The sequence below is a fragment of the Anomalospiza imberbis genome, chromosome 8 (assembly GCF_031753505.1).
Source record: "Anomalospiza imberbis isolate Cuckoo-Finch-1a 21T00152 chromosome 8, ASM3175350v1, whole genome shotgun sequence".
Classification (NCBI taxonomy): domain Eukaryota; kingdom Metazoa; phylum Chordata; class Aves; order Passeriformes; family Viduidae; genus Anomalospiza; species Anomalospiza imberbis.
The window spans coordinates 31,136,910-31,149,561 of record NC_089688.1 but is presented as its reverse complement, the minus strand read 5'-3'; the positions used below and the strand labels follow the sequence as shown (position 1 = coordinate 31,149,561).

General features: G+C 43.9%; 1 protein-coding gene across 7 annotated transcripts in view; it reads right to left on the bottom strand.

Annotated features, from left to right (window-relative positions):
- Positions 1-12,652, bottom strand: part of TACC2 (transforming acidic coiled-coil containing protein 2) — a 130,556-nt gene that overhangs the window by 77,197 nt on the left and 40,707 nt on the right. The gene's annotated exons all lie outside the window — the stretch shown is intronic.

Below are 12,652 nucleotides of genomic sequence, written 5' to 3'. Positions count from 1 at the left end.
GACTGAAATAGTTTGCAAAGGAAAATACCTCACAGTTTAACAAGCAGTTGCTTACCAACAGCTGCAGCGAGCACACTAAATTCAGCCCCAAGACCACGGGGTTCAGTCTGTTATTAGTGTGTCACAAGAGAAAGACACTGCCCATCAAGTGTCCTTAGGCTCTTGAGTTTCACAATTTCACTTTTAAGGCCTCTACTTAGCCTTGAAAAGAGATTTTCCAAGTCGCTGTTAGAAGGCAGGTATGCAAAAAACAAGTTTCAGGCAAAGCTGGACCCACAGTATTCATTATATATCAACGAATTAATGAGAAATAACTTCATGAACCTGTCTAATTTCTTAAACACAGCAGGTCTGACTCTATGTGAGAAGGCTTCAAACCAAGGCAGAAATTTAAGATACATACAGGGCCACAACTTGGCACACGTGGACACAGAGAGAGCAAGTGCTGGGTGCTCTGGGTCTGTTTGCTGCTCTCCTCCTGACATCCCTGAGATGCAGACCTTAAACCCCTAATTTCACAGGAAAGTTATAAAACACTCTGATACTGTGCTGGAGAGAGAAGGCAGCTCCAGGTCTTGGCATTTACTGCCTGTCCATGTTTTTCCAATCAGGAGAGCTGGATGAGGCTCCCTTTGAACAGTCAACAATAGCTCCAAGTTTACTCCAAGGGAAACCAATAAGCATTTCAAACTCTGCTATCTCCCAGTCCCAAACCTTTGGCCGCTTTTAATGAGATAAGAGCAAGATTTGTGGATCCTGCTCTTATTCCAGAAATCTCTGGAAAATGGCACCAACAACCACAAGGCAGGACTGAGCTCTCAGTGCTCTCACCACCCACTCTTTTGTTTACTTCAGGACACAAGATGTTCTCACTGGGTACAGCAAGCTGACAAATAAAATCCTTTACATTTCATTCTTGGCTTTCTAATACCTTGGGCCCAAGAGTCAAATTTTTGAGCCTCTGTTTACCCATACATAAGGAAAAAGTATTAATCAGTCCCAGAAAAATATTGAGAGAATTTGCTATTTCTGTTAAGTTCTCACACTGCAATTCTTTGGAAAGGAAAAAGATCTAGCTACATCAGCTTCAAATCCATTCATTCAAACACACTGTACCTCATAAAATTTGATCCATTTTATTAATTCTTTCATAATATTAGTCTTCTCACAGTTCAGTTTGCAGCTTATCTCTTACATTAACCATATTCAGTGAAATAAAATTGGTGTCTAGAAAAGCCTACAATAACCTGTTACAGTATCTCTACATCCCTTTGGTATTTCTGTTCTTTAAAAGTATTTCCATGCTTACTGGGACTCCTGTCAATGATTCAGCAGAGAAGGAGGTAAGAAGTTATTTCTCATATAAGAAATCAACATTACAAGTATCACTTACTAAACCTAAACTTGTTTAGGGAACAGCTCAGACCTGCTGCATAAGATACAAGCAAAGCATTAAAAACAAACAAAGCCCTCTTTTGTTTCCCTCCTGCACTACTATTTTTGAATTAATTAAAAACCACTTAAATATCAACAGCATTTCAGGAAAAATATGGGATTCTAAGATTAAAATTGGAAGTGTGGCTTTATTTCCCAAGGAACTAAGGGAACATCCATCCTCACAGGACAAGTCCATGCACCAGCAACAGCTTAAAAGCTCAGACACAGCAATGACTGCAGGTCACTTTTGCTGGTCACTGTTATTAGATGTAGCCAAGGTTTTACTTTTACCAGCTAAAAACACACTCACAGGCAAAAGTTCAAGTTTTGGGCAATACACTGCCTTTTGTAAACCAAACAAAAGACCTACTTATGCATCTAAATATGGGATTTTGGAAAAATCTCTCAAATTCCATACTCTGAAGAATTGCACCAGCACACACAGTAATGAAGGTATCCAAGAAATGAACTGGCATGTGTAAATTAAAAGCAAATAAAACCCCTGTCACACAGGGGGAACACGAGTTTGATGCCCAGTGCATGGCAGCAGAACTACACTTCTGGAAAAAAGGCACTGCCACCAAGAGACCAGAACCGGCTCCTGGGGGAATTATTCCAGATTTCCACGGTGTTCCTCCGAGCAGGACTCGAGGAATCAGCAGAACAGGTCTGGGTGCTGGGTGACAGTGCCTGGAGCACGCGGGGAGGGTGGGGCAGCACCTGAGTCACACCTGTCCCCAAGGGAGGGACCTGCCACCAGCCTGGCTGGCCACAGGCCACGCGGCTGCCCAGCTCCGGACACACGGCTGCGCTTCCAGCAACAGGAGAGTCCCTTCCCTTCCAGCACCATTCCATCCCAACAACACCACAAAGGCAAACAAGCGCTGGAGCTGGTTCTGGAGACGTGAAATCGTTTTTCAAGGCTTCCTGAAGGCAATCCCCAGCTGTGGAAGGCAGCCCAGGTGTGCAGCAGCTGGCAGTGCCCGCAGGTAACTCCCAGTGTTCTGCTGGAGCCGTCAGGGACCGTGCACTGGCATTCTCAAAAATGCATTTTTCTGGCACTTGTTGTGGAAACCCTGACAAGACAGAGGAGTTATCTTGGCAGGGGATGGGGTTTAGTCACACATTACCTGAGGTCCTGCACTTCCTCTCTCACCCAACCCTCCTTGCTTAGAAACCCCTTAATTTCTCTAACATGTGCACTCAGATTGATTAGCTGTAACAATAAAATAGAATTTTTTTTTTTTTTGCCGGAGTGTTCTACATTACTGTGGTCGCATTAAAACTTAGGGTGAGTTACTACATTAAACAAACACAGTTATATTAGATTCAAATACTTAAAGGCACTGAAGCATGTGTTACAGCACTACTTCCTTTGCAAACTAAAAGAGGGACAGCAGAAAGCCACACAAAAGTGTCAGAAGGATAAATCACGCCTGCACAGGATGAATAAGCATATTTGCTGTAGTGACTATCAACCATTATAAAAAGCCCATCACGTCACCACGAGCAGCTTTTAGGGGCTCGGAAGGGCTCTCGGTCACATCCCGATGTCACTGGAGCAGGAGTGCAAAGTTCCCAAATTCCCAAAGTTCCCAGCCAGCAAACCTGAAGCAGAAGTTACACACACAGAGTCTCCTCCTCACTCGAGCAGAAACCCCAAACCCAGCCAGAAACCAGGGTAGGAGCCACAAAACCATCCAGTCCTTTATTTTTTTTTTTTTTTTTTTTTTTTTTTTTTTTTTTTTTTTTTGGAGTGGAGGAAAGAAGAGTTAATCCCGACCCAGAGCTGGAGGCAGCGCTGTGGGAGCGGGAGGAGCAGCTTGCAAAACTCAAAAAAAAAATTAAAAAAAAAAGAAAAGAAAAAAGAAAAAAGAGGGGTGGGGGGTGGAAAAGAACTTTCCCACTCGCGTGTGTCTACTCACCAACGCCAGGAAACGAGCACCAGCGCTCCTGGCCGCAGTCATCCTCGCCGTGAGCGCAGCCCCCCGGCGCAGCCCCTCGCTCGGCCACCGCCGCCCTGCGCTCCCAGCATCGCGGCCGGGCACCGCCAAAGCCCGCTCCCTCCGCTGCTCCGGGAGCCTACAAAAGGCCGAGGAACACGAGCCCGGAGCTGCTGCTGCTCGCAGGCTCCTCCCATGAGGCTCCCCGAGGAAAGGCCGGAGCGGCCGCGGGGCCGCGCCCGCGTCCTCCCCCGGCGGGCCCGGGGCAGCGCCGCCCGCCCGGCCCCGGCAGCCAAGGGGCGAAATCGAAATCACCGACCGGCCCCGCCGACCCCGCACACCTGGCTGCCTTCTTTCTTATTTTAGGGCTTTCCTCCCCGCCTCTCCCCGGTTTTACGGCGGGATTTCGGAGTTTCCATCCGCTGGAGGGGAGGGGATGTGGAGAGATTAAGTTACGGTGTGTGTAACGCTTAAAGCACACACACATGGCTCCCAAGGCTTTAAAAGTCACTTAAGAGCCTGGTTTAATTGATGGTGTTTGGCAACTTTTTGTTTTGTTTTGTTTTGTTTTTTTTAAGTTTCAGTTGTTTTGCCTAACTTTAGGTAGAACTTTTAAAAATGTTTTCAGGATGCGGACATAAAACTTTTTAACAGCTTTCACTGAAGCATTATAGCTAAACAAGTACCATTTTTCAGAACTCTAAACCAAACCATTTTTAATCCTGGTTTAATTGTTGGGTTAAATTCCAGCTCCTAAAGTCACCCAGGTTTTCCTCATAGGTTTCTTTACCTGCCTTCTTTATAGGTTAATCTTCTTTCTCATGGATTTCTTTACCTGCCTTCTTATAACTTCCTTTACCTGCTTTCTTATGCGTTTCTTTCTTTCCATAGGTGTTTACCTGTTTCCTTACAGGTTTCTTTACCTCGAAGAAAATGGAGCAGTTTTAATTTGTTGCCTGCCCTTATTAGTCTCTTGGGTTTCCTATGGGTTTATTACAACACAAAAGAAGGGCTTTAAGGTAATTAAGGCTGCATAGGGATACACCAAATTACATATACGGGCTGCCAGCACCCAAGGAATTAATTGAGTCTCTCCCCAGAGAGATCGTTATCGTGTTTATAACACACCATACAATAACCATAAGCTTCATATCTCTCCCACAGCAAGAGAGTTGGTAGATTGGACATTTGGTAAGCAATAGAGATGTTGTTGATAAAATGCTGGGGTTACAGGAGACTCAGTTTAGCTGAGTTAGTTCCCCAGCTGACTCCATGCCTCCAAACTCCTCAGCTGTGGTGCCAGCCACATCTTGGGTGACAAAACTAACACTTCCTCTTCAGAGCTCAGTCCAGCCCCTAGCAGGACTGAGCATCTCCTTTTAATATTCAGGTACAGTAATGATACCTCGTGGACTTCTCAAAGCACCAATTCAGAACTGGGCTGCAGGGGGGAAAATATTATTATATTTTTAATTTTTTAACTCTTTTGTTAAAGAAGTCAACTGTTTCCACTTCTAGCCCTTTTCTGATCTTTTATAAGCAAAAAGAGGCAACAGATTTTTGTTCAGGTAAATTTTGTGTTAGAGGAGAACTTTTCCATCTGGTCTGAAAGCAGAAGACAGGGATTTCCCCTCCACGTGCTCATCGCTGCTTTTAACAATTCAGATACCTGAACAGGAAAGAGAAGACTACACCAAATGATCCCCAGACACCAAATCAGACACTGTGATGGGTTAAAATGCTGAAAGACATGCAGAGTGCCAGCACCATCTGGGCTGCAGGGCATGGCTTTTCACTGTGCATGGTGTGGGGAGAGCTCACTTGGCTGCAGGAACTGGAGCCAGCAGCACCCACTCTGACAGCAAGAATTAAGATGAGCCTCAGAGTTAAAACTTTCTGGGGACAGCATCTCTATCGTATCCTGCCTCCCAAGCAGTAGGAAACCAACCATGGAAAAATTTACTGTGATTTGCGATACAGGTACAAGGATCCAGTACCCCTCTCATTTTGGGGGAAATTAACCTCTTTTGCCATCTGGAAGCCTTTTCACAAATAGCTTCTGCAGGTATAACTGCCCTGGGGGGGGAGGGAAACCCTGCAAGGAGGACGATTCATTAAAATAAAATTTAATTTTCTTTGCGAGCAGCAGTCTGGCACAAAGCTGTGGCCACAGACAAGCCATGTTCCTGCTAAGAGAACCAAAGCCAGCATTTTTGGAATAAATGCTCATTTTACTCAAACAACATGCCGCTACCTGTTCATTCCTTAGCCTTTTGCTGTGCCAAAACCCTTTGACCTACCGTGAAGCAATTTCAAGCCACCTTTGTCACAGAAACATTTCCAATTGTCTCCCAGTGCCCTCTGCTATGTAAACGTGGGGACCTGATAGGCTGAAACTCCAGGAACAGCGTGCTCAGGTGTGCCTGAGCTACCTGAGGGCTTGGGAGTATAGAGGGAACCGCTGAAAAACAACAGGAAAATAAGAAATAAGCACCCAGCAGGCAATGACAGGGCAGGGATGGCTGGGGCAGGGCAAAGAGCTGCCAAGGAAAGCCTTGCAAAGGTTTCTCTGGAGGCCAGAGCTGGACCAGAGCAGCTGATGAGAGGGACTGAGAGCAGGAGGCATCCCACAGGATGGCTGTGCCAGAGTCCAAACTCTTCCCTGGCTCCCAGGGAAGCGCTGCAAGGGAAGTCCAGAAAGCATCAGGATGGCACATGCTGTGGGGGACACTTAAAAAATGTAAATTGTGGAATCACAGATTGGGCTGGGCTGGAAGGGACATTTATAGGAGCCACCCCCCTGCCATGGCAGGGACACCTTCCATTATCCCAGGTTGTTCCAAACTCTGATCAGCCTGGCCTTGGACACTTCCAGGGATGGGGCAGCCACAGCTTCTCTGGAAAACCTGTTCCAGGGTCTCACCACCCTTTCAGGGAAGAAATTCTTCCCTATATCCAATCTAGCCCTGCCCTCTTTGATTTTAAAGCCATTCTCCCTTGGCCTATCACTACATGGCCCTGCAAAAAATGTATGTGTGATTTTGAATCGTTCTTTGTGAAAACTTGGTGCCCATTTTAAGACCCTTCTGCAACAAATTCATATAAATGTGCTTCACTTTTAGAATAAAACAGGAGTTTCTTGTTTGCATTTCCTAACCAGAGGTCCACAGTCATTCACTCTGCAAAACCACAGATCCAATTAACTGCAGAGAGCCTGGCTGAGATACCAAGCCACGTCCGTAACAAACACCTGAACTTTATATTTCCATTTCTTTCCACTTACAAATTGCCCACAGCCATCATTTGTGGTGGCTGAAAATTAGGTTGTGCATTTCCCAGCAATTTGTACTGGAGAGGCTTTAGGATGGCTGTCTCTTTAGATTCCCAGCCTTTCACCTTAATCTAAAGGAAAGTTTAGTGATAACCCATTACATCTGGGAGGATGAAAGTGATGAGAAACTGCCATTTTGCAAGTTTCCAATTAAGTAAGACTAGTTTTTAGAAAACCCTAGGCTAGACTCAAAGCCTCACAAATACCAATGATAACTTCTCTAGCAAACCAAGTTTATTTGGAGTTTCTGCCAGAAGAACAAGATTTGGAGAATGGTAGACATAATATAAGTTTCATGTAGTATCACAACATTAAAAAAAAAAAAAAAAAAAAAGAGAAGATGTGGAAAATTCTGGAGACTTTTAAATATTCAGCTAAACTAACTCTATCTTTTGAGTGTTTAATGACATCATTAGGAAGAGGAAATGGAATTTTTAAGTGTCTATTTATTTTCTTCCTTAGTTGTTAGTAACTGAGAGATATATTCATGTTTTTGCTTCCATTCCAGGAAACAAATCCAATCTTCTCTGTCTGCTGCAGAGTTATTCTTAGCTGGCTTTGATATTTCTATCAGCTAGGAGAGCATAACAATGTTATCATGGTTACAAATTCCAAAGATTTTACATAAGCTCTTGAGTGCCTTAAAAAAAAAAAAAAAAGGCTTTATTGATTACACTGTGCTTCAATAGCCAAAGCAGCTAGGAAAAACAGTCTGGAGAAGAATTTAAAAAAAGCAATTTGATGAGTTTCATGGAGCACATGCTCCATGTTTTTCAGATCACCATGGACAAAGATAAGCCAAGACTGACAAGCTGGAGGCTGGGAAACACCAGGCCAACGAATCACTTCAATCCTGCTTGCCTACATGCAGCCTGTCTTCCTAATTTGACTTTTTTAATCAGTTGGAACAATTAGACAATTTGCCCTCTTATTTAAGCAGAGCAGGACAGCTGTGGGTATGGTGCTTGTAGGATGGTCTGGGTGGAAAAGGATGGCAGGACAGGGCAGAATTCTCCCTGGCTGAGCTGCCAGAGGCTCAGGGCCAAGTCCTTTGCTGGGATCTCCCCAGTGGAGCAGAGATTTTGGGCCAGCATTTACCCCCTTGAAGGGCAGGCTGCAGCCTCTCCCACAGCTGTCTGGAAAGGAATGTACCAAGAGTGAAAGGAAGTCAATTAGTGAAATTAAATTGGAAACAACCCTGTGGAGTCCTGGGGCACTTTTGGACAGCTGGTTATTTCACTGAGGATGGTGGATACCGAAGTGGGGAAGGGGAAGGGTTGAGCCTGGCTGAACAAAGAGGAGGTGCCAGCACATTTCAGCAAGGAGAAGGAGGTTACCATCTCCTTCTGGGGCTGGTCCTTGCCAACAGCACAGGATGGTGGCAATCAGCATTTCACAGGGGCCTTAGAATCCAGAGCAATCACACCTTTGATTGCAGCAATTAACATTTCTGCACTTATTACTGCGATTTGAGAGGGACGACAACTTCTAGGCCAAAGAGAATATAAGAATTAACCTGTGAGGTGAGTGTACATGAACAGGCCCAAACAGATCCATACAACATTTTTTAAAATTTATTTTTCCAGGGTACCCAGATGGTAAGGAATTGCAACAACTAAAAAATCCCCTCTTGTCTTTAGCAATGCATCTGTGGATTTCCACACACCTGGACCAGTATAAGATAGGCTCCAAAGAATCAACATGAAAGACAGGAGGAAAAATAGAGAAGGGCAATGCAAGAACTATGGAGTTCTAGCTCTTCAGACACATCCCTGTGACTGTACTTCTGTTTTCAGAGATGCCCTCCATGGGGTTTAAAGCTGGAGCTAATCCTATTTTGCATATTCTATTAGACAGAGGGACCATGGAAGAAGTTCCATGGTATATCCAGTTTTCCAAGGAGCCAGAAGATATTGTGTTGGAACATAGAGAACAGGGGATCTGCAAAATGCAGAAATGATTTTGAGAAAACAGGCAGATTACTTGGAAGAAGCAAGGTTGAATAATAAATCTGGGAAAATCTAATCAGGAGGAAAAAAAAAGTAATCAAAGTAATTTTTATTTAATGAGGAAAGAAGACAAAAAATGATGTTAAACTTCCTGTCCAGACATTGGACAAAGTATGGCAGTGTCCATACTGGATTTGCTCAGCAAATTTCTGTATTTGATTAAATAAATGTAATGTCTTGAGGAACACAAGGATGTGTGAAAACAGCAGCTCACGTATCACCCATCCATGTCAATACCAACCTAATGAATGTGTGGCATGGCTCACATACCTGGTTTTTCACTGGAATGTGTTTTGAATACAACAGGACGTACTATCCAATCAGCATTTTATAAATACTTTACAAATTTCATAAATACTTCAGTGCTGCCTAAACCAGAGGTCAGCTTGGTCAATGGAATTCATGAGAATAGCTGGCAAAATTCCCTTTCACTTCCTAGAAAGCAATGGGAGATGTCTGTTGGGTAAGAGCAAAGTTATCTTAATTTTTACTCTTCTGTGAATAGAAAAATACCAAACTTCAATATCTCAGACTTCACACAGATGAAATTCCCACAGAACTGCCCATCCTGTTGATTCAGTTCAGGACTGCAGGCATCTCCACAGGCACAACTGTACTGACAGCTGCACCTTCTAGGGATGACAATGACAGTAAGAAGGGAGGAAAATAAAGAGAAAGAATTCAGATACAAAGGAAGAAGGGCGGGAGAGATAAATGACCTGATTAATTTTGTGCATTTCATTTATGTGTAAATCACCTCCAGCTACTTTTCCCTTTGCTTTGTGAGCCTGAGATGCTACACACCTGAATCGATTTTGAAGTTAAAAAATAGGGAAATAAAGAGCTGCACAGTGTTTTGACACGTTTCCTTTTAAGTCCAAACTCTTGTTTTCAGATGCTAACAAAACAAAGCCTTAGTGCTCAAAGCCCACTTGCCTGATCTGAAAAGCAGTTCTACATTCCCCACCTCATCCAGCAAGACTGTTAAAATATTTAATGCTGTATTTGTCATCAGGCAAAAAAAAAAAAAAAAAGACCAAGTCATATTTACTAAGGGGTGAATATTCTTTTTGGAGTTACTGAACCTGCCAATTTTTAATGGCAAGGATAAAGAATGAAGCAAATCCAAAAGTATGTCTGGACCAACTTTAGAGATCTTGTCTGACCTATGCAGAGGACATAAGGAATGTTTTTCGAGCAGTTTTACTGACTCCAACTTCTGCCATGTACTTCCCGTATGAAAATATTGTTTTGATTGATAAGTGATGGGAGTCAGTGCAGCAGAACTCTGCATTCTCTCAGAGCATGGGTGTCACTGCTTGCAGTGTGTTCACAGCTCCCTGTGCTCTTCCCTGACTGCACTCCCAGCCCAGCTGAGCCCCTGAGCATCTCTGGGAGCCTGGAACACCCAGAGGCTTGTGGGCAAACCCAGAGTTCTGCCAAACCAACACATCAGCCACCACATGCAATGTGCTCTCTGCCCCTGCACATCTGGGAATGGCTTCACAGCCTCCCCTCAAAAACCTCCCTCAGTACTTTTTCCAAGAGACAACGGCAGCTTGCACGTGCCAGCCACTTGAATTACAACAGCTTATCAAAAAATCCGTCCCACCTCTGAACATCCCTACAATTTTGCCATCATTTTCTATTTTATTCCATGCTCTGCCCAACATCTGTCACAGTCCATGGTGCAAACAGGAGCATTTCAGGGACTTATGGACTCCCTCCATTCTCCCTCCATAAAAGAAAGATGTGTAGGATACATTACACATATATGGGTATCAATTGCAAAAGGAAGAAAAACAAACCGAAAAAAAAAACCCAACTCAAGTCCTGATCCTTTCCAAGTAAACCTCAGACAGAAAAGTGAAGCAAATGGAAGCCCAGTAAGTGGGAATAGTGACATTTTGATGCCCAAATGTGGCCATTAGGGATACAGGTTTTCTGTTATTGACCTGGTAAAGAGAGTTAAAAACAGAAACAGAGAGTTAAAAATCAGAACAAGTTGGTTTTTTTGGTTTTTTTTAGTCTTTTTATGCGCTGACAGACAGGTTTGCCAAAATCCAACTCTTCCCTGCTTCTGCTACTAGCACAGCTGTAGTTGCACAAGGAAGTGTGGCTTCAGCCACAATCTCCTTTCCAAAAATGACTGCCCTTTTTACTGAAGATTTGCAGGGAAGTGATTGGTGCTGTACTGCTGCCTGCAGACATAAGGGCTCTCCCCATCAGCTGACCAGAGCTGCCCCCCTAAAGGTGGTGGGGGCAGGAATCCCTGGAGGCAGTGCTTGGATTCACTGTTCATCTCAAGACCAGCCTCCTCCCAGGGCACAGCCACTAAGGGAAGAAATTCCTCTCTTTCCTCGCCAGGAAGAAATCCCAACAAGAATTTAAGAGTCAGATCACACACCTTTACCCCCTCATGCACAGTTCAGTGGGGTTTCAGTATGAGGGATCTTGTAAGAGAGGGAGTTATACAGAAGTGGTGGAAGGGGAAGAAAACAAAGCTGAAATAATTCAGAACCTTCTCCTTCTCAGTAAGAAGGTTCTAAATGGTTCTCAGAACCATTTCCTTCTCCTGAACATAATTTATTTCTTATTGATATTTATTTTGAGAGCTGGGGAGGAATCTTTCTCCCTGGAGTTCTTTATATCAGGTCCCTATCCTCAGAGCCAGCTCTTAGAAACGTGCGCCTCATTTTGCATGGCTGTAGTAGTTTATCCTCTGTAAGGATAAGCAAAGCACTTAAAGCTTTGTGGCTGGCATACACAGCATATGGAATACACCTTGAAATTCAATGATACAAACAAACCCAGTTTTAATCTCAGAGGAAAACTGAACTGGTCAGTGTCTTGGACCTGATGAAGACAGACCAGCCAGCTCAGCTCTCTGCTTCTTTTTTGTGATACTAATGCATATTGCTCTAAAAATGAGCCTGACAAGAGCAGAGGCTCCTCTGGACATCTGAGAGTCCCCAGTGTTTCAGCCTTTTGGACAGCCACAGTCCAAAATGAGCAGCTGCCTGTTGATGCAAACCCTCGTGCTGGAAAAACAGGTGATAATGAATTCTTGAAGCATATGCAAGCATTAAGCAACCACTCCGTGAATTGTCAGCAGCTGTTTCAAGAGCCCTGCCCTGCCTGCCACAGGTATTTATTTAAAGTGTGGTACCCACCCTGATATGAAACACATGCACAGACTTATGCACTGCCTTGAGTCCCTTATGGCTCCTGAGCCAGCCCCTGCCAGCAATTTGTTTGGGAATTTCAAAGCTACCCACTGTGAAGCTTCCCATCGTATGAAGGGAAGCAATCAAAAAAGGAAGGACCTCAAGAGAAATAGCAGGGTCTAATTTCCTTGTCATTTTATAGACAGATCCTTCAAGAGAAAGTCATATAGCTGTCCTGGTTTCCAACACTTCTAATATTTTTCTAATATGCATTCTGCTCACACAATTAGATGACATTCAGCCTCCATCCCAGCAGGCAGAACTCCCCCAAATTCTCACCACAACTGAACCACTTCAGGAATTCTCACTTACAGTATGGTTTTATCACCTCAGCCTTGAAGGAATGTGGCACTGGAACATTTTCCCTCATTGGTCAGTTAGTGCCATCTATGTTTTTGGGATTACTTAGAAAGATCCCACCCCTGCAGACCATTCATTGGCATTCCCTGTGCCCTGCTGTTGTCTCAGCCATCGCTGCCTCCTCTGATACAGAAAAGACAGGGACAGTGTGCAAGGAATTCCTGAGGTTACACAGGAAGCAGTGACATGACTAGATAAAGGGAAATCACCTCCTCTAAGATCATAATTATCATGAATTAACTGCATATCAAACTAGGAATTCAAACAGCAAAGTAGAAGCTCATTAAAAAAGAAAAAAAAAAGTCTTAACTTTATTAAACAGTTACTGCTAGGTTTGGAAAATAA